General features: G+C 36.0%; 3 long non-coding RNA genes across 3 annotated transcripts; 2 read left to right on the top strand and 1 right to left on the bottom strand.

The window, feature by feature from the left end:
- Positions 1-25778, bottom strand: LOC141543359 (uncharacterized). The gene is made up of 3 exons (XR_012482419.1): positions 25692-25778; positions 2105-2266; positions 1-124 (listed from the first exon to the last, which is right to left on the bottom strand). It is a non-coding gene; the product is annotated as an uncharacterized LOC141543359 (long non-coding RNA).
- On the top strand, positions 6808-15447 carry LOC141543360 (uncharacterized). The gene is made up of 3 exons (XR_012482421.1): positions 6808-6835; positions 7658-7832; positions 15401-15447. It is a non-coding gene; the product is annotated as an uncharacterized LOC141543360 (long non-coding RNA).
- LOC141543361 (uncharacterized) lies at positions 16310-19766 on the top strand. Its single transcript, XR_012482422.1, has 2 exons — positions 16310-16390; positions 19274-19766. It is a non-coding gene; the product is annotated as an uncharacterized LOC141543361 (long non-coding RNA).
- Positions 25779-27003: the final 1225 nt, after the last annotated feature.

Below are 27003 nucleotides of genomic sequence, written 5' to 3'. Positions count from 1 at the left end.
GTGAAGAAGAAAGAGATAGGAGTAAATGATGACACCCTTGCAGGGACTGTGCCTGTCTATTTCAGATAGTCTTGGCAGGACATAGATGACCAGGTAGTTTTCTTGCTGTGAGGAAATTCCTTGCCTAGTAATGCAGAAGAGAGGAATACAAATTAGATGGTAGATTGAGAAAGCTGGAGAGACTAGACCAAGGATAGGTAACCCTTCATCCAAGGGAGGGAGGGAAGAGAGGGAAAGGAAACGTTGTGACCAGTGCTTGACCCTATTTAATAAAAAGGATCAGTACTCAGTCCCACCTGTCATTCATGTGATTCTATATCAGAAAAAGTCTGGGGCATTTATCTCTAGTGTTCCAGAATTATCTGGAAGCAGAACGAATAAGGGACATCGCTCTTTCCCTCAGCCACTTCTTCTGTTCTTTGAGAGAGACATGAGTTTTCTGGGCTTACTGTATCACATTCACCACCTGGGCACTGATCTACTATTGAGGCTTACTAATGTGACTTACTTAATCATCTACCAGAAGCCAGGAAGCTCTCTGTTCAAATGCAACTCCTGAAACTTATTTAGCTCTGTAACTCTGGGAAAGTCAATCTGTCTCAAATTCAAACTTCTCAACTATAAATTGGGAATAATTAAATCTGTATTCATGAGAATAATGCTGTAAAACTTAATTGATATATAGTACCTTGCCAAATCTAAAGCACCATGCATCAGTTATTACATTATTAATATAAAATAAGTGATATTATTATTAGCTGTAAGCGAACAAGCCCTGATCATGGGCTTTTGCTAGATCTCTATCAGGAAATGTTGTAGGAGATGGAGGAATTAGTTTCTAAGCTTTTGAGTCTGCTTACCACTGAGGAACCGATGTGGGGTCTGAAGGAAGATCATATGGATTGGTGAATTCATGAATGTTGGCTGCATTGATTCTAACTCATTCCAGTTCATTTCTTCTGTTTTTATTTAAAAATCTCTATATAACCATGTCTGTATAAGAACATTAATAAAAACACAATATAGATAGGATGAAGTGGAGGAGTTTTCCTAAAATGGATGAAGGCTGGGAACATATTTATGTGACTGATGGATAATTTACATCTAGATTTCTGAGAGTGATACTACCCACAAAGGGATGGAACCAATAAGCCAGTGATGTTCGGCTGTCTGAAATCTATAAGAGAGTAACACAGGTGTTTGGCAATTGCCCCAGAACCCCTTCTAAAATAAGAAATCAACATATAAAGGAGCCAGCAATCTCTTTTATAATCCTATCCCTGGTTTACCATAGGAAGAGACTGGTAAATTTACCATATTGTGTATTTACCAAATTGTGTGGCTTGAGAAGAAACTCTCTTTCTTGGCTGAGCTGAGTTTGTAGAGTTCATTCATTCTACATTGTCTGGTATATATTCTCTTATATATCCTTTCTCTGATTTTTTGTTTTGCTTGGATAAATGGGATTATTTGCTATTTACTATGAATGTTCATTATAGAACTGGAATCTGGTGGGAACAGAGTCAAGCCTTGGATACATCGTTTGGGGCACTCCCTCCCCTTTTAAGGGGTAGTGAGCAGGAGCAAAACTTGAACCAAAAATTATTTTCCTTGGGTCAGACAGGGAGTAGATACATCTAATTCTAACTTGTTACCCACTCTCTCTGAAGAAAACCAAATGGCCATCCTCAGGTTTCAACCTCCTACTTCCCTCTTGGTAGAAATCAAAATCTCTTTGAGGAAGGAGATTCTAGAAATCTAGAAATATCTATTATATATATAAACTTCCATAGGCAAAACCACAACCCATAGCATAATACACTCATACTTATATATATATATATATATATATATATATATATATATATATATATATATATATATATATATATATATATATATATATACATATATATGCAGTTATTTACATACATACATGCATATTCATACATATAGGATAAGATACATATATACTTCTACTCAAGTATTATTACTCTGCTGCCTGATTGTGAGGTGGAGGTCACTATGGGCTCTCAAAGGTCATGCTAAAGGAGAGTTAGTGTGGGTAGGTCAGATGCTAGAACAGTTTCCACTACATACTCACTGATAAACTGTGCCTCTGGTCCAAAGTACCCCATGTAGCTCTAGAATGATGCTGGCAACTCTCCAAAGTTTTCTATCAACTCATAAAGAAGTTGCCATCCGCTTCAGTAGAGGGAAACACATGGGCAAAATCAAAGATCCTTGAAGTAAATATTATTATTAGCTTTAGGAGAGATCAGAAAGCAGAGTACATATGAGTTCCTAAGTCTGAGAAAGAAAAAAGACCCATCACAAGTTAGAAACAAAGGGAAATAAAGAAATTTGACCTAGGGAAAATACTGTTTTTAACCCTGTGTCCTAGAATTTTTCCCCATTAGTAAATACAATATTTTTTGATTCTTATAACTCCCCCAATGGTATGAAGTGCTTTTGTTGTATACATTTTTCCCTGTAGAAGTGAAGTGATTGATTGAATCATAATCATGATTTTTACTGTTTGTATACAGAAACTGCAAATGCAATTCCCCCCCCCCCATTTTGGGGGTATTTTATAGAAAAATTGCTTGTTTTAGGTATGGTTTATTATAAGCTAATTTTTTTTGTTGTTGTTTGAAGCATAGACACTTGTAACCTTACAAGTTCACATACAAAATAATTGAACAATATTTTCCCCTTTCTTTGAAATTTTCCCTGCTAATGTAAAGTGATTGATAGTAAGTTCTTCCAAGATTGATCTCAGGATAATTATTAGTACCTAAACCGGGCAGACTGCCCACTCTGACATAACCATCAGCTCCCAAGGTCACTGACTGCATGTCATGTTTAGGTTAATTATAAGAATAAACCCATGATATGTCCTCCTCTATTTCCTCTCCCCCTCCTGCTTCTTCCTCTCCTACAATAGGTACTTTCATCTAAGCCATTGAGAATATTGACTGTGTACCAAGAACAAATTGCCTTGTGAAACCAATCCCATGTTTGGAAAAAGTTCACCACAATCTCAGGCACATATGCTCTGGTCAATGAGTACTTTTGTTTCTTCACAATAACTTGAGAAGCAAGATAGGAAATAAAGAGTGATATTAGAAGTGGAACATTTCCTTTTAGAATCAACAACAGTCCAGTCTCAAATTACATTGCTTCTAAAGACTCATTCTATAATCTCATCTAGGTACAAATGCTTTTATCCACACAAAGAAGACAAGAGGACCAGGAGTGTATCCTTCATCTAGAAGCCCCAGGCCTGCTTCCTGCAGTCATGATTGATCTAGAATCCATCTGGTTATAACTTTTATTCTTCAATAAACCTTGATGGAACTCACATGAGTTTTTGTGTTGGATCCTACTTTGACCTTTTGTGGTGCAGAGGTAAAGGTGACCACAATATTATTCATTTAGAGAGTATTTGCTGTTAAAAAGTTGGGGAATGGGCTGGAAAATCAAACCCTAGGAATGAGATCTGGGAGCCTAGAACAACTTCATAAAAAATGAGAAATGAATTTATACAGTAAAGGCTTTTATCCCCCTATACTACTTCATATGATGATTATTTGCATCCATAGTACCATTATCTCTGCAGAATTATCTTACCCTCTCTCATCTCTGACCAATCCTCCTTCCCCCTCCCCAACTTTCCATTACCGTTGAAGTCACTCTCATCCTTCAAGTCAATCAGACTAGCAATCTAAGTGTCATCCTCAGTTCTTCAATAACATTTACCCTTCCTATTCAAATCTATTACTAAGTCTTGTTGTTTCTACTTTCAATATCTCTGGCCCATGTCAACTTCCAACTGCCACCTCAGTGCCGGCCTTCATCACCCTCGTGCATAAATGTTCCTCCCCAACACAATCCATCCTCTACTCAACTACCAAAGGGTTCCTTGGATATGACAGTCTGTCTCCTTACTCTTTACCTTTTCATGGGTTATCCTCCATGTGTAGAAAGCTTTCTCTCCTGATTTCCTTCCTTCAAGCTCATATCCCACTTCTGAGGAAGCTTTTCCCAACTCTTGTCCCTTATTCTTAATGACTTCCCTTTGAGAGAATATCCTCCATTCACACTGTATATATTTTATATGTATGATTTTTTTTTTTTTTGCAATTTGCTTCCCCCATTAGGTGAGATCTTTTGGGTTAAGAACAGTGTTTTGCTTTTTTTTTTTTATTCCTAGTGTTTAGCACAGGACCTGTCTCATTGCAAATATTTAATAAATGCTTCTTGTTGACTGACCAAAGAGCCTCTTGATGTCTAGAATAAGCGTTTTTCATACATAGAACTTGGACTCTTCAACTGGTGAACCTTTCTTTGAGATGTTGTGGCCAATAGCATCATCACTGCAGAAATTGAGCCAACTGAGTTTAAATGGCTAGTCTAAATGTTTCACCACCATGTAGTGGTGAGGTCAGTAAGGAAACTCAGGGTGCTTTTATTCCCTGTCTCACTCAAACACTTGCCTCTGGACTAGACTGTCTCACTCCAGACCACACAAGCTCCAACAGAGCATCTATAGAGAGATTTATTCCAATGGACGATTATTTTCTTGAAAGAGCTAGTGATATACTATCCATTTAAAATTAGATTGAATTGGTATATTATTGTCAAGTAGTCTCACCATTTTGAACTTATTGAAATGTTTATTGAAATTAATTATAAAACTCTACTTGAAATGAAATGTTTGAAGTCAGAATTTCCCAAATTAATTCATCTATAGAACACTTTTGAGGTAGAAATGTTGCAAAAAGTATGATCTTAATTATTTAATATGAAAAAAAGGGAGGGAAATTAGGGTAAAGAGAGTAATTAAATAATTTCTTTCTTCTTTGAACTCTACTAGAATTTTGTACCTTTCTTATACACTAATTCATATGATAGTAAAAGAGTTCTCTGGGCATCAACCTATTTTTCTTCTCTCAGATTGTAAGTTCTTTGAGATCAGAGATCAAAACCACTTAGCACTTTGTACACAATAAATGTCCCCAAATAATTTAAATTTATTTGAAAATCTATTTAACATTGGAAGGACTAAACTTAGGTAGTGGAGATGAGAATAAAGAAAGGGGTAATTATTAATGGAAAAAGACTGTTCATCAAAATCTTAGCAAAAAATAATTTAGAACAAATACTTAAGGACCTACTTAATGCAAAGCTCTATGACATGTACTACAGAAATAAAAATGACAAATAGTATAAGTAATACATTCATTATCTTCAAGGGGCTTACAATTTACTTTCTTCTATTTGGCTCAAGTTTTATATATATATATATGATAAAGAGAATTTGCCTTCCCTGGAATACTTCCAACCTCTTCTATCCTATAATTTTGTTAGAAATATTAGATTGTGATTTTAAAAAACATAACTTCCCAAATTGTTTTCCAGGAGAACTCATGTGTTCCATGTGATATACCTGTCCTCTAAAAGGATAATGATGATGATGATGATAAGTAACATTTGTATAATGCTCACTATATGGCAGACATTATTTTAAGTGCTTTATAATTATCATCTCATAACAATCCTGGAAGGTAGATATTATTATCTCTATTTTGAAAATTAAGGGACTTGCTCAGCTCACATAGCTATTAAGTGTCTGAATCTAGATTTAAACTCAGAATACAGCTTAAGTCCACATTCACCATTTATTTCATCTTTCTCAATTAAAAACTTTGGTGATCAAGACAAATATCACAAAATACCTCTGGAGAAAGCAGTGGAAAAGACATCTTTTGAGACAAATTCAGTTATGGGAAGAGAAAACTGAGGAAGAGAGCTTGGACTTTGAAATATAAGACCTGATTGGGGAAGAAACATCTTTGACAATGGGGAGATAGAAACCTTAGTTATCAGAACAGTTTGCACCTGATGTTGAGTGAGGGACTAGGATTAAGCTCATCTGTGATGCTGATGAGAATGGGAGGAAGATGTGGAAGCACTTCATTTTAAAGTTTTATATTTTAACTATTCTTGTTAATTTGATGATAAGTTCCATTGTTTCTATCTTCAAGATTACAAGTTCTATTGGCACTTTTAATCATCCTTCTGGGACAAAGTCCTAATTGCCAGCTATGCCCAGTTATAGTTCTATGTTAACTCATACAAAAGTCTTACTTTCATTTTTTATATCTTATATCTATATCTATCTATCTATCTATCTATCTATCTATCTATCTATCTATCTATCTATCTATCTATCTATCTATCTATCTATCTATCTATCTTATATATCTTATATGACACAATGACATTGAATGATTTTTCTAGAAGCACAAACTGTCTATAGAATTTCAGATTTAGAAAGGCAATCTTAGGTCTATGTAGTTCAACTCATGGCCCCAAAAGAATTACTTCTACAACTTAACAAAAGGATTTGCTTGAAGCATTCCAGTGATAGAAAAGCCAAGATTTATCAAGGTAGCCTGCTCTTCTTTCAGATAAATCTGAGGAAATATATCTGTGCTGCAATCATTCCACCTTCTCAGCCAATTTCTACCAGGCACACTTTTAATTCTACTCTCTGAAACAAAACAAATCTAATTCTTCTACATAAAAGCCTTCCCAATATTTGGAGGGGAAAAAAACCTATTTTGTGTCTTTGAGTCTTTCCTTCTCAAAGCTAAACATCCCCATTTCCTTCACCTGATCTGCATATCAACTTATGGCATCAATCTCTGGTTTATTAACTTTTCTGATTCCCCTTCTCTGAATGCCTTTTAGTTTCCTGATGTCCTTCATAAATGTAAAGCTAAGAAATCACAACGCTCCAGATGTTGTCTAACCAGAGCAATTGATAGTAAGTAGATTGTTGATCTCACTAGTCCTGTTTCTTGATGTAATTTGGCTGGCATTTGGTTTTTTGGTTGTCGTGTCATTATACTGACCCATATTGAGCTAAAATCCTTAGATCTTTTTCAGGCAAACTGCTCACTAATCATATCTCTCTCTTCTTGTTTTTTTGGATCAAAGTGTAAAGCTTTACCTTTTTTCCAAGAAATTCTATCTAAACAGATTTATCTAAAGCTAACAAGGACGATATATTTTAGTACTCTGACTCTCACACCCTAACTCTCCCTCCAAACCTTTTATCATTTACTACTTTAATATGCGTGTCATCTATGCCTTTATCTAAGTCAGTGATGTAAATATTAAACAGCACAAGGTCAAGCACAGGTCTCTGAGGAACTCAATGACAGTCAAGATGACATCAAATCATTAATAAATATTTTCTGAGTCTAGCTATTCAACCAATTGTGAATCCATCTAATCATAGCATCATGGAGCCTATGTCTCTTCATTTTTACTAAAAGAATAGTGTGAAAGACATTATCAGGATAAAATTTTTACAATGTCTCCTTCCTGTATATTTACCAATTTATTAACCTTGTTGGAAAAAGATCTAGCAAAATTCATGTTGCTAAAATTAGGCTGGGTGATGTTTTCCCCCTTCCCCCATCACTGTTTTTTCCCATAGATCTTCACCAACCATTTCTTTAATATGACTTTCTAGAATGTTTTTTCCAGGCATATTATGCTCACTGATCTATAGTTTCCAGATCCTGTTTTCCCCCTTCTGAAAATTGACAGAACATTCTTTTTTCCCTCTCCTGTTCTCTAGTGGTTCTGCAGTCATACCTTTCAAGTCCTTCTGAGCATCTATTATCTGATCCAGATTCGCCCAGAGAGCATCTTCTTCTGTATCTTGGGGATCAGCTTCCTTTTAGCCAGTTTTGTTGTGCTCTATCCAGAATTGACATGCTTAAAGCTCCATAGGAGCCAGATATTGGTGGTGGGTAAGTGGCTAATTTCTCTTTCTTCACTTGGCAACTCAAAGGATATCCGACTCACATGAACACTTCCAGAGAAGGAAGAGAAAGATGTGAAGCTCAGACTTTTTTTTTAAATGTACACTCAGTTCTAGCTCATCCTCTCTTGAGTCATCAATCCTTCTAGCTCTGAAATCAATTAAAAGACTTTTCATCATCACATAGTACTAACTCTGAGTCATCACGACTGAAACCTGGATCCTCCCAAGTTTCCACATGTTCACTTGGATAGAAATGAGTCATGTAATATCTGCATGTGCTTCAACGATTGGGTCTTGATTGACCAGTCCTCCCATTACATGGAGTGAGATTTCCTCCTTCTTGTTAATTGTTTCAATTTAAATTCTCTTTAATTACACTTGCAAGACATTCAAAGGCATTTTTATGACTCCTTCATAGATGAACGCTATACCTGGTCAGGAACTTCTCATTACTATTATTTTCAGCCATGATCCAGAAATTTATACACTGTCTACTTAATCAGTTCTTCATTTCTGTAGTGAGATCCACTTGCACTTGTATCTTTGTTATCTTCCACATTGTTTAGCAGGGTTTGGGGAATAAATTACTTAACAAATAATTAATGATTGTCCAGCACTAATCTATATAATCAGGAAAGATTCCTATTTCAGGGATATAGGATATATGTTTAATAATATGGTTATATGTTTAATATATAAACTTATTTTTTTGTTTGTTTAAATTTTTTATATTTTTATAGCCTTTTATTTACCAGATATATACATGGGTAATTTTATAGCATTGATAATTGCCAAGCTTTTTGTTCCAACTTTTCCCTTCTTTCCCCCCACCCCCTCCCCCAGATGGCAGTACATGTTAAATATGTTAAAGTATAAATTAAATACAATATATGTATACATTGTAAACATATTATTAAACATATGTCATATATGTTTAATAACAAAGTATTTATTTGTTAATATTTGCTCACTTATTACATATTAATTAATAATATTTAATAATCTGAAAAGCATGACACATTTTAAAGTTTAATCTACTGTAGCATTTTCTCTATCACTTTCTTAAGTTAGACTATCAATGCAAGCCTTCATTTTCAAAGTTTGCCCATTTCTGAGGGGTTAATGTTTTCATTATCATGTAACAATCAGTAGTCATCAATTGGTAATGACTGGCTCCAGCACATTTCTTCTCCTACCTCCTATAAAACCCACGAAAACATTTTCTGAAACAAACAACTCTTCTAATCCTGCTTTAAGATGATTCTAATTTTTTTATCCTCCGGTAATTGTTTCTATACCTCTACCATAAAAACAAACAAAAGTTTAAAAGCACGACAATATTCCTTGCTAATTAGAAAGGAAACAGACTGTGAAATCTTTCTCCAATTCTTTAGAGAGACCCAGGCGGCAAAGGGATGGTTGTTATCTGGATAAAACAGACCTCAGAAACAGACAAGAAGAAAGTTGTTGCATGATAGTTGTAGGCCGAGGCAGTTGTGCTCAGCTTGTAATTTTTATTTGGGGAAACAATGTATCCAAATGAAAAACATCTTGCTCCCACTAAGAATAGCGATTGCCATTGTGGTGGTGTTGTGTCTGTCAATTGTGTCTGATTCTTTGCGACCCTAATTGGGATTTTCTTGGCAGAGAAACTGACCAGATTTGTCATTTCCTTCTCCAGCTCATTTTACAGAGGAGGAAACTGAGGCAAACAGGGGAAAGTGACTTGCCCAGAGCTAGCTAGTGGGCAGGTTTGAAAACTCCCAGGGAGGTTCTTCCTGACTCCAGGTTTGGCCCTCTATTTACATATAGCACCACCTAGCTACCTTAGATCCTGTATAGATACAAACTGTCAGTGGGAAGAGTGAGCATCCTTGCTGTATGGAGGACTGAAAGAGGCATATCTGGAGACAACGCCTGCCTGTGGCAAAGTCAATTCAGGTCTAGAAAGCATTTCTTTTGTCTTCTAATCCTCATGTAGGCTCTCTTCTGGAGTGGGCAAGTTACTCAGCACCAAGACATCAATTCCACTAAAGGGGAGAGGGAACAGAAGCAAAGCTCGAGAGTCAAGGGGGAAAAGCCCACAAATTTCCTCTCAAGAGTGAGGTTCTGCCCCAGAGAAAAAGAACTTCTCTTCTTGGCTGTCATAAATAAGTCTTTCAACTAAAGCATGACCTTCCATCTTAATACTCCAGAACTGGCAATGTTACTTTTAAAAAGACACCATGTACTTGGCTAGCTGTCCTATAATCCCACCAACTTAATTGATCATTGTTTTCACACTTTCCAAAGGAGAAAATAAATATAAACACTCCCTTACAATCTCTTTGCAAATTAAAAAAAAATTCATTGCTTTAATATTGAATTTCAAGCAATCTTTCAACTAAAGGATCATCTTCTATCTTAACACTCCAGAGCTGGCTTTTAAAAAGATACCATATACTTGGCTAGCTGTCCTATAATCCCACCAATTTAATTGATCATTGTTTTCACACTTTCCAAAGGAGAAAATAAATATAAATGCTCCCTTACAATCTCTTTGCAAATTAAAAAAAATTAATGGCTTTAATATTGAATTTTAAGCAATCTTTCTACTAAAGGATCACCTTCTATCTTAACACTCCAGAGCTGGCTTTTAAAAAGATACCATATACTTGGCTAGCTGTCCTATTACTTGGCTAGCTGTCCTATAATTTCATCAACTTAATTGATCATTGTTTTCACACTTTCTAAAGGAGAAAATAAATATAAACACTCTCTTACATTCTCTTTGCAAATTAAAAAAAATCATTGTTTTAACATTGAATTTTGAGCAATCTGAATATCAAATTGCTATTGCTTAAAACAACACGTTCTTTTATCTTCCTGACTGCTCATTTTTGTTTGTGGAATGAATCTTATATGGTGTTAAGTCATTGTATAGATATTTCCTTAAATTTAAATAAGTTCAGTAGAAATAAATGAATATTTATCAGAAAGACATTTAGTTAGTTATTGAGAAAGATGGAATTCATAGAGCATAATGGATACATGGGTTTGGTTCAAGACTTATTTATCCATCTGGATTTTCCTTTGTGCCCATTTTTTGGCTGAGCAGTTATTCAAGATAATGAAGACAATTGGTAGCTCTCCTCTACCTGATTGGAGTTCTGGTGTATTCCACTGTCACTCAGATAATAGACAAATTTATGCACCAAAGATCATGCTAAACAAGAAAGCCATTGAATACTAGGGTTGGAAGGGACCCCAAGGGGTCATTAGTATATTCTTTGCTTTTGCACATGACTACATTAAACTATTCCGGGTTTTTAAATCTTCTTTTCTTACATCTCCAGGAAAGGAGATTCCACAAGTTCCCTTGACAACCCTTCTTACTGTTACTTTGGGACATTGATCCCATCCCCAAAGTGTTACAAAAAAGAAAGTTCATGTGAAAAGAGCACTTAATAGTAAGATCCTAAAAGAAAAAGTGGAGAGGGGAAAAAACTCTGGAATTTCCAAGAAAAAAAAAATCAAGTTCCTCTAAAACATGACAGCATCCGCAAATGGCCTGTCAACTAGTTTTGGCCACAGAATATTTGAGTCCATCTTCCTAATGGGCAAAGTCCTTTTGCCCTAATATGATTTGTCAAGCAATTACAAAGACGTCCTACCACTTGGCTTCCAGACTGACTATCTCCTGCTGTGATAAATTGAAATTTCTTCTGTCAGTTTACTGGGGGATATACAGAACCATGACAACAGAAAGAGACCCTCATTTTTTTAAAATAAGAAAATAAGAAAGGACTCCTCCCCAAAGAAAACCATGAAATACAGCGTGAAAGGGACCTCCTCTCCCATCCCTATTGCTTTATTGCCAATGGCATGGGAGGAGGAGAATCTGCTCAACTACCACAGACTTCTTCATGTCTTCCCTACTTACATTTGTGGGTATCCTGTGAATAACTCATAGTCTCAGAATTAATTGTGGAAGCTATTTTTCATATTCCATTAATCATTTCTGGCAATTAATTCTATTCTATCACCAACTTTCTTAGGAATGAACTCTTTTCCATTCTCTGAAAAACAAGATAAAACAACAATCCAAAACATTCTGAGCTTTTGTTGAAAACATTGGCTTTTAAGTGCTAATATGTCACTAGAAAAATATGTCAATATTTCGACATTTACAAGAAGCAGCACAGTGTAGTGGATATACTCAAAACCTGAAAGATCTGAATTCAAGTTCCACACATAGTATCTGGGTGAGAGTCTGGATAAGTAACATAACTTCTTTTTTTTTTATTATTATTTTTTTATTCATTTTTCCAAACTATCCCCTCCCTTCCTCCACTCCCCCCCCCCATGGCAGGCAATCCCATACATTTTACATGTGTTACAACACAACCCAGATACAACATATGTATATAAATACCACCTTCCCGTTGCACACCAACCATTAGCTTCCGAAGGTATAAGCAACCTGGGCAGATAGACAGCAGTGCCAACAATTTACATTCGCTTCCCAGTGTTCCTTCTCTGGGTATAGTTATTTCTGTCCATCATTGAGCAACTGGAAGTGAGTTGGCTCTTCTTTATGTTGAAGATTTCCACTTCCATCAGAATACATCCTCATACAGTATTGTTGTTGAAGTGTATAGTGATCTTCTGGTTCTGCTCATTTCACTCAGCAACAGTTGATTTAAGTCTCTCCAAGCCTCTCTGTATTCCTCCTGCTGGTCATTTCTTACAGAGCAATAATATTCCATAACCTTCATATACCACAATTTACCCAACCATTCTCCAATTGATGGTCATCCATTCAACTTCCAGTAACATAACTTTTTAATATTCTAGGTGGCTTTCTGGGACAATTGCATAGAAAATGCTGAGCTGCATAGGTAGAGGAAGTTTCTTATATCAATGAAACCATAGTACCACTCCGTGTGACTATTCTCTAAAATTTCATTTATGTTAGCACTCCCTCCAGTGGTTCAGGTCCCAGCCCATTAATGCCTTTTCAATGCTGGTAATTCAGGTCTTTGGACTTTTAGGACTAGGTAGTGAGGTGTGCATTGGGACCAAGTACTGAGTAATTCTCAGATCTTAATTGGCTCATACTGGTTTATGGGACAAAATAGGAGGCAGGGTGGTAGAGTAGATAGAAACCTGACCTTGGAAGATCTGAGTTCAAATTCTGCCTCTGATACATATTGGCTCTGTGATTCTGGGCAGGTCACCTAAATTTCCCAGGCAGATCCAGGTTGCCAGAGTGACAGAGGAGCCAACTTGCAAAGAAATTCCTTTCCAGAACCCCTTAAACTGATGTAATTACAGACTCAGTAAGAGAATTTTTTTTCAATGAATTGTCCTATATCTTCACGGGATCCGTGAAGTGACCAGCAGTTGGTGTCAATACAAACTTAGTCATCATTAGTTCCCAAAAGTAGAGGAAAAAGTTTTGGGGTAAAATCTTCAGTGGGAAATTTTGGAATATAAAATTGTCATTACTACATGGATTCTTCTATCGTTTCCTTCTCATGTTAGAGTTTAACCAGTCAACGACAACTGGCTCAGTGTAGACAATTTTCCATTCAAAAGAGGGCTGGAGGGATAGTTTTTCTTCTGTTTAGTCAAGTCAACAAACGTTTTATTCGAATCATACGCTGAATTAAGTTATGAGGATAAAAAGAAAGGAATCTGCTTGTGAATTTTGTGAGAGAAGAACTAAATCACTATATCACAGATACCATCCAATTATCTATCATTATATAATATATTATTATATAATCTATCTATTAAAAACACTTATTCAATGCCAACTGTGTGCCAGGCATTATTCTCGGCACAATATAGAGCAGAAGCGTTTTAATCTTTGTCAAAGTCAGAAATTATAAATAACCCTAGGATTATAGGTTGATAAAGAATGAGAATTGAAAAACATAAGTGTTCACCACTCCTTTTGAATATACGTAGGTTTTCCTCATTAATGTGTTGTAAGAATGTAGCAGCTTCTCACAGCGGAGAAAATCTTGTCCTAACTAGCAGATTCCATATTTCTGTGTCAGAATCAAGCAGAAATAGTTTTTTTTTCTTTTCAGAATATTTTTCTTTTTATACCTGTCTCAAGAATAGCCAGAAAAAGAGATAACTAATAAATATTGACCAAAAAAATAGATATACATGTGGCTTGTGCTGTCATCAGAGTGGCCATATGAGTCTATTTTCCTTAGCTGGTTTTCTTTTTTCTCTGTTACAAGGGAGGATTCAATAGAAGTTTAAAAACTGGAAAGTGACTTTAATGCAAAAACAGAAAACATCAAGAAAACTTTTTAAAAGAGGCAATGAAGACAAAGAGAAACAGGCATAGAAAGACAGAGACAAAGAGATTGATACAAGGAAAAAAAGTTTTCAAATTTCCAAACAGCCAAAAGTAAGCATGTGCTATATAGTTATAAATTTGCTAAATATGGTAACTTAGATAACTAGGGTAGTTACAAGAAAGCAGATGAGGTGAAATGAATAGATAATATTTTATATTGACAATTATGGACTCCAAGTAACCACGTCTAACATTTAACATTCTTTTTTTTTATTATAGCTTTTCATTTTTTTTTTTAAAAACATACGCATGATTAATTCTTCAACATTAATCCTTGCAAAACCTTGTGTTCTAATTCCCCTCCTTCCCCACCCCCTCCCCTAGATGGCAATATATATTAAACATGGTAGAAATATATTAGCGTTCTTTTCTTAAAAATATTTTTGTTTCATAAAATATTTCCCAATTACATGTAAAATGCTTTTTCTCCTTTATTTTTTAAAAATTTTGAGTCCCAAATTCTCTCCTTTCCTTCCATCCCTTTCCCCCTCCTTGAGAAGGCGAGTAATTTGATATCAGTTATATATTTGAAGTTATGCAAAACATGTTTCCATATTAGCCACATTGCAAAAGAAAATGCACATGCAAATGAAAAATAAAGAAAAAATTTAAAAATTATGCTTCAGCCTGCACTCAGCCATCCATTCTCTTTCTGGAGGGGGCTAGCATTTTTCATCACGTGTTCTTTGCAATTGTCTCCGATCATTGTCTTGATCAGAGGAGCTAAATACTTAGTATTCTTAATGAATTCTTATTCTTTATTATAAAGAGAGCCAAGACAATAGGCTCCCACTCCAAAGCCATATCTTCACCTCTATAAAATTTGCATTTCTTCTTGGATCAGAGAGAAGGCACTATAGAGATTAGATTCGGTAAATTGAAATTTTAAATGAGGGCAGAGAAATCCCCTTTACTCTGGCTGGCTGATTTGATAAGCCAAACTTGCATCATGGTTGGTCCCTGCCAGCTATACTCAAGGAGTCAAGGGCATGGCTTCAAATGATGTACACAGCCTACTTTTGATCTGAGGCTCTACACCCAAGAACACAGACTAGATTTAATCCTCTTGAATAACTTCTGTTCTTGATTGTGACTCAGTATTTTGTGCAGTAGAGTGACTGGGGGGAGAGATAGGGAGCAAAGGAAGGGAAAAAATACTAAAGTACTCCCTTTCTCTATGAAATTCTTTCTAGTTGCCATCACCTTCCTTCTCTTCGACCTCAAAATCATACTTCTCCTACTACTACTTTGAACAATCCAATTATGAATCACTAAAAAATGCACAACAGAGAACAAAAGAAAATCTATGACAAAGCAAAGGAAAAATGAACAGCTCTGAATACAAGGTGTAGTATTTATTATTGCTTTGTATTTTGAATCCTTTTTCATGTTCTGCTGTGCACAGGGAAATTTTTTTATTTCTTTATTTTGTATTTATGTTTAAAAGTTTTTCAAAATTCTAACTATACTCCTTCTAGTGTGTGGGACTCTGGGAAGTCCACTTCTTTTTATGGTCTCTTGATTCAGATCAGAGATTACTCTCCCTTTTTTATCCCCCTGTACTTTTGTGTTCCAGACGCTGTTTTTTTCTTCATCCCTCAGCACAGCCTGGTAACCTATAAATGCTCCTAGCATTGATGCTTTTGATCCTTCGACTTGATGAACTCTGAAGAAACTTATTCTCTGACCTATGTTTTTCCTACAAGTAGAAGAAACAAAGGAAATGGAATTATATGTGGAAAAGGTTACGCTCACGCATTTCCTAACTTTAGTTCAGAATTACTGCATCATTTTCATCGCCAGGACCATCCTGTAGCTAGATATGGTGTTGGTATAGTAGTAACAACCCTGGATTAGGATCAAGGAATTTGGGAACCAAGCCCCATCTCCATCATTGATTAGTTGTATATCTTTGGCCACTTCTTTTTGTCTCAACTTCTCCGCTCACCAAAGAGGAGAGGAGGGGGGCAATGAAGGGAGCTGATTACTTTTGTTTCTCCAATGATATGATTTGCAAAAGTTAAACCTGAGTTTACATCATATTTATGAAGAATAAAGGCTCTTCCTGAGAATGTTTTATTTCCAGCACACGAAAGACCTGTCAGCAAAATTCCCTCATTTTAAAGGGCTGGTATGCAATTACTGGATTTGGAGCATGTGAGATATTAAAAATAGCCACACTGGTAAGTTCTAACTTTGTTCTTTTGCCAGTCCTAAAGTCCCATGAGAGTGAGGGATTTTATGATTACAGTCCCCAGATAAAACCTGTGCACGTCTGTCCTAGCCGTCTCCTGGAAGTTTTCTGGGTCTGCAGATGGACTCCAAACCAGTTTATTCCATAGATTTTCATTTCAGTATAAACTGAAGGCTGGAAAACCATTTCAATTCAACTTTAAAAATTAATTTTCCAAGTTCTGTTTAGCTGAATTTCCTAAGCTAGATCTCTTTTTATTGTAGGGCTGGAAGATATATAATATAAGTAAAACAAGAACTCACGGTGCTTAGAGTTTGTTAACTATTTTAAAAAGCACTTGATTAAGAAGAGCAAAATGCTGCCTTAGACTGTATGTTTTCCATAGAGTCAAAATCATACAAGGCTTCTTAAATTATATATCAATAAAGATAACTTTGAATAGTAATATTAACTGATGCTCCAAATGGGGAGATCCATGATTATCAAAGAAGTCTGTCATCTTCGCAGATGATCTCTAACAGAGAATTCAAATGAAAAAGTGGTTTCTTGTTATAAGGTGAGGTCTTTCTTATGTACCTTTATGTGTATGATATTGTACTAATCTTATCAAGTCCCCAGAGCTTGCTATCCATATTCATTCAGATTTTGGCCAAGCCATCCACATAGAAAAACCAACTGGATAAAAATGTGTATTGTCAAGGCTAAAAGTTTATAAAATGGGGGCTATGGAAGTGGATCCCAGAAGACTTGTAAGCAGATACTAGAAAGACAAGGTCAAATTCTATCTTAATTGTGAGACCCAGTTGTCTGTCTTGTCTCCAAGACAACTATACTCTTCCCTTTTCTCTACTATAGAAACTCCCAACTTTCCCCATTTATTATTGTTGTTCAGTCATTTTTTTTTCAATTATATTTTAACCTTTGTGACCCTTTTTGGGGGTTTTCTTGACACTGGAGTGATTTTCTATTTTCTTCTCTAGCTCATTTTACAGATGAGGCAACTGAGACAAACCAGGTTAAATGATACTCCCAGATTTATACCATTAGTAAATTTTTGAGACTGGATTTGAAACTTCCCCATTATGAGCTAGGATCACTTCTCATGTCAGTTATAATTTTAACTATTACAAACAGCAGATGGACATGTGTCATTGGGAAAATTCTACAGGGCATCTGATGCCCTGCTGCCAACCAAATCACCTCAGGAAACTGTGAGGACTGAACTTGAGGAAAGTAATGTAGTAAGAAAGATCCTCATCTCCTGGGATAGAGTGAGTCATATAAAATGAATAGACATGGAGGAACTATAATCTGGAGTGTAGATATACTTACATTATCTTTCTCCCCAAACCTAAATCTTTTCCAGATTTCCCTATTATTGTTAAATCTTTGCAGTCCCTCAGGTTCTTACAACTTCATTCTCATATTCGATATCTTGCTTTCTCCCACCTCCCATTCACATAACCAATCAGTTGCAAAATACCTCTATGTCTCATCTGTCTCCTTTCTCCTCATACAGTTGCCAACTGAAGGTTCTTGTCACCTTTTTTCCTAGACTGTTGCAATAGCCTCAAAATTGGTCTCCCCCTCAGGTTCTCTCTATTCCAATTCATTTCCAAAGAGATTTTCCTAAAGTATAGTTCTAATCACTGAGTCACAACACTCCCCTACTCAAAAAATGCCAAAATTCCTTATTTACTCCAGGTTCAAATATTGTTCCATTTTCTTCTTGCATAAATTTTGTCTATTTCTGAGTAAATTTTATAATACACATAACTGCTAGTGCAGCATTATATTATTTATGAACATATAGAATATGCAGATAAGATAATGCACATATTGGGAATATATGATTTTTTAAACTGATTTTAAAAGTTAAAAGTTTAGAGTTTAGAGTTTGCTAGTCTGGACTATAGAATGTAATTGAAAGGTTGTTGCTCTCCTTTATTATCAAAAAGGACGAAAAGGACATCAGGATGTCAGAGTCAAGTTAGTGTGTTCAGCTGTGGTTGTTCAGGTTGTTCAGTCAAGCTTTGACTGCTCTGCCACAGATCAGACACAAATAGTTCTTATGAACATTTGGGGTGGATTCTCTAACTTTGTGCAAATTGTGTTTCTTCTAAGCTAATTCACTTTTGTTTTGCTCACAGAGACAGCATCTTCTATGCTGAGGACACCCCATGTTGGGTAGTCCTGTGACAGTACCTCACATATCATAAGTAAATTCTAAATTTCTTTAGATCTTGAGAATTTCCTTGTATTGCTTTTTTGGGGACCTATTGTTACTATTTGACCTCTGTGAGTTCTTCATAAAATAGACTTTTTTGTTAAACATACATTTGGCATTCAAACAATGTGAGAAGCCCAACTGCTCTCTGCAGTAGAGTTGTGTTAATGGGCGCAACCTGCTGGTGACTGCTGGGGATCTACTTCTGACCAGCAGAAAAGATCCCTTCATGTGAGAGAATGATAAGGATACAAAGAGATTGAGGGGCAATTGCATTCTCTGACCTCTCTCCTCTTCCTTTTTGTCTCTGATTTATTTCATTCCCAATCCACAAGCAGCATCTGCATCAGTAAAGGCTGATTTGCAATTCCTTCAAGTACATTATGATTCACAGCTGTGCAGACTTTCAGAGAATCAACCTGTCCCTTCACACTTAGGTGTAGTCCTTAACAGAGTTGGACCTTAGTGTCTGGTATTGTTGATACATCCATTGTGTTGATCAGACAATGCATTTGGTCAAAGATCCAGTCTCAGAATTGAGTAGAAGGAAATGATCTTAGAAGTATTTTTCTTTGAAAAAATTCATTGATATCTTTCTGTATCCTCTTAATATCCCAATAATACCTATTCCTTCTTTTTTTCTAGGATCTTACATTTTAATAAATAATATGAAAGAAAAAGGAAAAAAAAAGACAATTCAACAAAACTAAGCTCAAGTTCAACAGTAAATGTTCTATTCTATCTCCATGGTGCATCTCTACTCTCCCTTCCCCACCTAAGAAGGAACAAAGATGAATTCTTAGATATGAGAATCTAATCTCATATCATTACATTGTAATCTCTGAAAATTACCTAGCATTCATTTTTGATTGTTTTTCCTGTGCATGGCCAAGTGGTTCAATATCAGAAATGTCTTTAAATGTCCTACCATTTGCTTTACCAATACTCCTTAAGGTCTATGAGACCTTTCTATCTGATTTCAAACTGAAATCTTATTTTCTAGTCCCATTCCCTCCTCCCCACTCTTCCCCTAGGAATGAAAGCTCCTTGAGATCAGAAGCTGTCTTACTTTTCTATTTTAAGCTCAAATGATTTATACAATGTAAGCTATTAATAAATGCTTTTTTCATTCATTCATTCATTCATTCATTGTAGTCATTGTGCATATTGTTTTCTTGGTTCTGTTTTACTTTATATTCATTCATATATATTCCTATGCCTGTGTTCTTCATATTCCTCCTTTCTTAAACTGCAGTAATGTTCCAGTGCATTCATGTGCCACAAATCATTTAGCCATTCCTCTAATCAAGGGGCATCTACATTTTTTTTCAGCTCTTGCTGCTAAAAAGTGCTGCTAACTAGTTTTTGGTGGCTGTTGGATTCTTCCATCTTTGATCTTCTTTGGATATATGTCTAGCAGATCTGATCTCAGACCTAGCTGTGTTGCCATGAGCAAGTCATCTGATCTATGTCTGTCTCAGTTTCCTCATCTTTAAATTGAGAAGCATAATAGCACCTATCTGCCAGAATTATTGTGAGGATCAAATGAGATAATATTTGTAAAGCACTTAGCACAGTGCCTGTCACATAGTAGATGCTTAATAAATGCTTGTTCTCTTCCATACTTCCTTCCCAATAGTATTTATCTTTTCATACACTAACATTAACTGTCCCATCTTTTGTAATTTTTGCCAATTTACTGGATAGAAAGTGAAGTTTCATAATTGTTTTGATTTATTTCCATTTCTTTTATTGTTAGTAATTTAGAGCAAACTTTCATAGGATAGTTTACACTATTACTTTGTTAATATTTGCACTTCTTTGGAAACTGTTTATTCATATGCTTTGAGCACTTATACATTGGGGACTGACTTGGGGTATTTTATATATGCACACATACCCACATACTGTAATCATTAAAAGCTCAGATAGCTCATTGAATCGATCAAAAGTAGGAGCTGATTGTAAATAAGTACTTAATTTGAAAAGAAAAAAGTGTTTTAATCATTATAAAGATAAATGATATCATGTAGGAAAATATCTTGCAAATGGCTGAAAGAATAAGAAATGAATGGATGCCCATCAATTAGAGAATGGCTGAATAAATTGTGGTATATGAAGGTTATGGAATATTATTGCTCTGTAAGAAATGACCAGCAGGATGAATACAGAGAGGCCTGGAGAGACTTACATGAACTGATGCTGAGTGAAATGAGCAGAACCAGGAGATCATCATATACTTCAACAACGATGCTGTATGATGATCGATTCTGATGGAAGTGGATATCTTCAACATAGAGAAGATCTAATCCAGTTCCAATTGATCAATGATGGACAGAAACAGCTACACCCAGAGAAGGAACGCTGGGAAATGAGTGTAAAATGTTTGCACTATTGTCTTTCTACCTAAGTTACTTATACCTTCGGAATCCGATTCTTACTGTGCAACAAGAAATTTGGTTTTACACACATATATTGTATCTATGATATTTTGTAACACATTTAATATGTATGGGATTGCCTGTCATCTAGGGGAGGGAGTAGAGGGAGGAAGGGTAAAATTTGGAAAAGTGAATACAAGGGATAATGTTGTAAAAAAAAAATTACCCATGCATATGTATTATAAAAAAAATTATAATTATATAATTAATAATAAAAAATAGGTCCTGCTTCCAATATCTTTCTTTTTTTGTAATAGTTTTTATTTACCAGCTATATGCATGGGTAATTTTACAACATTGACAATTGCCAAACCCTTCGTTCCAATTTTTCCCCTTCTTCCCTCTCCCCAGATGGCAGGCCGACCAATACATGTTAAATATGTTAGAGTATAAATTAAATACAATATATGTATACATGACCAAACAGTTGTATTGCTGTACAAAAAGAATCGGACTTTGAAATAGTGTACATTTAGCCTGTGAAGGAAATCAAAAATGCAGGCGGACAAAATTAGAGGGTTCCATATCTCTGTCTCTGTCTCTTTCTCCAAAAAGTTGTCTATATTTGGTGCCTCAACTTCCTTTCCTCTTTTTGACTCTCTACAATGTAGCTTCTAATTTTCATCTGAAATTTCTCTTTTTAAAATTATTAATGATATACTAATGACCAAATCTATCATTCTTTACTCTTCATTGTCTTGAGCTCTCTTTAACTTTTTTATATCACTGATAAGCCTCCCTTCCTGAATTGTGCCCTTTTCTCTCTAGGATTTTGTGACACTGCTCTCTCTTGGTTCTCCTCTTAACTGACTGTATTTCAGTTTCCACTTACTAGTTTGTCAAGATGTCAAGCCCACTAACTGTGGCTTTAAGCTAAAAATTTCACACTGTACTTGGTTAGACTAGTAATTCCATCTTTATCATCATCTTTATGTAAATAACTTCCAGATATGTTTGAGCCTAGTCCATCTCCTGATACCCAGTCCTGTATCACCAACTAGTTACAGTTAGGATGGGCTTCAACAAGTCCAGAAGAAGTTATTACTTTCTCCCTAAATCATCTTCTCTTCCAAGCTTTGTTGTTATTTTTCTTCTTTAAAAATGTTTTTATTGATAGCTTTTGTTTTCACATTAATGAAATTTCTCCCTGTACTATCTCTCCTTCCTGGCCCATAGGACTGTCCTATAAAACAAAGAATATCTTAAAAGGAAAAAGAGGAAGGAGAGAAAAAATTGACAATGTTAATCAAATGGATAAAATCTAAGAATATATACAGTGTTCCACAATTTCCACCTCTGCAAAGGAGTGGGGAGAAATGTCTTATCATATCATTTCATATCATTCTTAAGAATACTTATTCTTTCTAATTTTGTAGCATTCATTTTCTATTTTATTTGGTGGTTACTGTTCTTTCCATTTACATTGATTTAGTGTTATTTCTTGGCATTCCTTTCATTGTTCAGAATCTATTTATGGAAATCTTTCCATATTTCTCTTTATGATATTCATCATTTCTTAGGGAAGAGTAACATTACATTACATTCATGTGTGACAAATTGTTTAACTATTTTTCAGGTTATGGAATTTACTTTGCATCCATTTCTTTGCTACCATAAAAGATGTGTCTGGAAATATTTGGGGATTTTCTTTTTATTAAAGATTTCCTTGGAATATAAACCTATTAGGCTTACATATGTAATCTCTGGGTCAAAGAGTAGGGATATTTTAGTGACCGTATTTGCATAAATCCAACTTGTGTTCCGGAATGGGGCACTAACTCATAGATCCAGAAATGATACACTTCCATTCACTTCTTTCCTGATCTCCTCTGTACTGCAAAGATTCACTTGGTCATCTCTCAGGCTTTCCCTTTGGCTTTAGAGGATTTAGTGGTTCTTTTCCTTGTTAAGGCCATCTTCTCCTTGCATTAATGCCTTAATTCTTGTCCCTTAATCCTTGCATTCCCCTTTAGGATCTTGCACCATCATCTATTTTTATTCTTTGTCTTCCTGCTCTTTGTTTCCTTCCCTCTTCTCTTTAATTTCTTCTCTTTTCCTTTTGCCACAATCAGGTCTTCATTATAGTAGGAAAGTAAGCTTATCTTTGATTCTGCCATTTTATCAGCATATCCATTCTCTTTCTATGCTCCTTTCTTAAGCTTTTGGAAAGGGCGCTACAAATTCCCTGCTTTGATTTCTTCAAAACTCTCTCAGTCTTGGACCCACTTATCTCTATTTTCTGGCTTCTCTTCTTTTGGTCAGCTTTGCTTCCCCTTTCCTCCTGAATGTGGATATCCCCTTAAATTCTGTCCTTTTCTTTATACTCTCTCCCTCAGTTAGCTCCTATCTCCTTATGGCTTCAGTTATCATTTCTCTATAAAATGACTTAGACATTTTATATCTTCTCTGAGAGGCAGTGTACGATTTATGGATAGAGAAGACCTAGTTTCAACTCATGCTTCTGAAATGTACTGACTATATGACTCCCAGAAAGTCTTGGTGTTCTGGGCAACTCTCTAAGAAAGTTGCAAAGAAAGTGTTGACTTACTCAGAGGGTTGCTTGTACTAGAAAAATTATAGCTCAGCCCCGATTTCTTTCTGAAACTTCAATGCTATATTTCCAAACCTCTGCTGAGTAGGTCCACGTGATTATTGAGATTCTTCAAACTCTGTGTATCCAAAACAAGACTCATCAACCATCATCCTGAACTTTCTTTCTTTCTTTTTCTTTTTTTTTTTTTTTTTTCTGTTCAAATCTTCTCAGTTCCCCAAGCTGGCAATGCCAGTTTTTTTTTTTTCTTGGACTCTTTTCTTTTTCTCACCGCTCAGATCTAATCAATTGCTTCAGTAGCTTCTCTTTTCATATCAAATAACACAGAAACTACTAAACCTGCCATTCAAGACTCATTACATTCTGGCTCTAGCCTCCCTCACCAACCTAATTTCATAACGTTAATGAGTTTTGTTACAACTATGCTACACTCTAGCCAAACTGAACTGGTCCCTGATCTTATTTTTTTCTCTTTGACCTCATGCCAAGAACAAACTCCCTGTCCCATTGTCCTCCACTCCTAAAACCTCCACCTCTTACAGAATCACAGAATTTCAGAGTTGGAAGGGAATGAGGCCATGTAGTACAAATCATAACTGAACAAGAATCCTTTCTCTAACTCACTCTGAAAGTGCTCATATATCCTGTGCTTGAAGATCTGAGGCAGGTCATTCTTCTTGGAGACATACCTGATTTTTAGGACATTTTTTTCTTATATCAAATTTAAATTTGCTTCTTTGAAACTTTTCCTCTTGCTCCTAGTCCTGTCCTCTAAGCCCTGTCTCCCTCTCTGCCCCCCCATACACACACCCACACTTTAGAATAAGGGACAAAAGAAGGGGGGCATAGTAGACAAAGTCAATCCCACAGTTAGGATGACCTCAATTCAAAGTCATATGTGTATATGTGTATAGTCATATATGTATGTATACATACACAGAATGGTTTGCCATTTCCTTCTCCATCTCTCTTTATAGATGAGGAAACTGAAGCAAACAGGGTTAAGTGACTTGTCCAGGGTCACACAAGTCAGATTTGAATTTAGTTCTTTCTGAGTCTAGGACTGGCATGCTATATGTGTGTATGTCTGTTCACACACATATACATATGCATATTCATATTTGTCACTTAATTGCTCTGTAGAGCAATTTTGGATGTGAGATTAAGGAGTCTTAGAAGAGTCAGGTGAGAATGATTATCAAAAGGGAATGAAAGAGGGTCTGGCTGGATAACAGAAATTCCTCACTTGATGGTTTAGAGCCAGAAAGTATTAGACAAAGTATTCAGGACCCATAGTGTGATTGTGTAAATCGAGGGAGCATAAATAATATCTTTCCTACCAATAGTTTCAAAAATCTGAATTAGAAAAATCACTAATTTGGCCCATTATAGGAGATTATTGGCTACAATGTCCTTTTCTTTGATGCAGATCTGATATTTAATAAATTTAGAGGGCTTGTAAATGGGGAAACTCCATGAAACAGGGGAAATGAGGAACTTACAAACTTGGAAAGTTGTCTGGGAAACTGACAGATTAAGCCACTTGTACAAGAATCCCATCAATATATGACTGGCCACTCTACTCAGTCAGTAAGGATTTGAATCCAGATCATCCCAACTGTGGGTGTGGCTCTCTATCCATTATGCCCTCTTCTTAACTTTAGCAGACATAAAGTAAGAAACAGACTTCTCTTGTCCCTTATCCTAAGGTAAATGAAAGGATTTTGAATTGGCTAGTATATTTGCCTAAGATGGGTCAGGAATGAAGAAATTTAACCTTGATCTTAAAGAAAAAAAAATGAATATGTATCTATAGGATACCATCTCCAGAAAGAACACAGCCTTACCAACTTATTATCTATCGGCCATTTTCATCACAGGTCCTGCATGTACCTCCAATAGCATAGGATATGAAGAATTTGATTTTGTATTTAAATAGAAGCTTTTTTTAAAAGGAGATATGAAGTCAGTTATTAGTTTGAATCCTACCACTGACTTCAATGCTTAATCACAAAACAAAACTTGTCTTGATCTCTTCCCCACCCAGACTGTCAGTTTTACAATTACTCACAATCCACTTCACACATTGAAGCAGCAGCAGCAGCAGCAGCAGCAGCAGCAGCAGCAGCAGCAGCAGCAGCAGCAGCAGCAGCAGCAGTGTAAAGGTCCAGGACTTACAAAAGGTTCCTGGAAAATTGGGACTTGTGCTGAAAATACCTGAACTCTCTGCCTTGGGTAGTGATCTCACTAAAGAGAATTGTGCCTGGAATGGGCAACCTCCAAGGAAAACCCAGGGAGAGGCAGGATGTGGTGATAGTGATTCAGAAGTAGCCCTCTTCCCCCTCTGTCTGAGTCAGGGCTGAACCACATGGCCCCCACATGCGACAAGGAGACTCCTGTACTGTTGAAGGGCTAACTTCTAGATGAGCTGTCAACCGGAGGGCTTGCTCAGCTTGCATTCATTATAAGCACTCGGGGCTCTTTATCTTGGGCTAATTTGTAATATGAGTTATATCTATCTAAATGACTCCTTATGATTATAGTCAGGCAAGATCGATTTTCTCACTTTTTGTCATAAATCATGCTGTGATACTGAGGGTGTGGAACTTCCTAACCCCTGGTCATTCTTCTCAAACTAGGGCATAGTTTTATCAGGGGAACTAGAGGCAAAGGCAGGACTCTGGACCTTAAAGAAAGTGATATGGTCCTATGGATGAAATCTTGCATTAATTCAAAAGAACAGATTTCAAATCCCATTTGTGTCTCATATCTATGGGATCTCAGGCAAATCATTTATCCTTTCTTGGTCCTCACTTCTTCATATGTGTCTAGTATTTTGGCAAGCTAGAACGAGCTGACAGCCTTCTTGATGGGGGACGGAGGCAATGGAATGATCTTTAACAATATACATCCTATATCCAGGTTCATTGCTATAGGGTTACTTGACTTCTCAATAGAGGAATTATTGAGTGCTTCCTTCCACTGCCATGTTGGATTCCCTGAAAAAAAAAATCTATTTTTGACTGTGGTAGGAAAGGATATATACCATCAGTAAAGCTTGGGATGGGTAGTTTATTCTCACACAGAAAAAGTAATGCTAAACAATAGGGAATCATAGGATTCTTACAACAGAATTGTACACTACTAGTTGGAACACATGCTATCTGTATGACTTTGGACGGTTCATTTGAATATTTCCTCACTTGTGAAATGGGGGGGATTAAACTAGATGGCATCTAAAGTCCCTTTCAGCTCTAAATCTATGATCCTATGATCTTTCTCCTTGGAGCTGTCCCAGCTGTGAGAGGACCTCCCCACTGCCTTGAGGCTAGGAGTTGTGGCTTCATGTCTTTCAGAACTGAAGGCTAAGTCATCTTGTAAGT

This window comes from Sminthopsis crassicaudata, chromosome 5 (assembly GCF_048593235.1).
Source record: "Sminthopsis crassicaudata isolate SCR6 chromosome 5, ASM4859323v1, whole genome shotgun sequence".
Taxonomy (NCBI): domain Eukaryota; kingdom Metazoa; phylum Chordata; class Mammalia; order Dasyuromorphia; family Dasyuridae; genus Sminthopsis; species Sminthopsis crassicaudata.
This window is presented reverse-complemented; position numbering and strand designations above follow the sequence as displayed.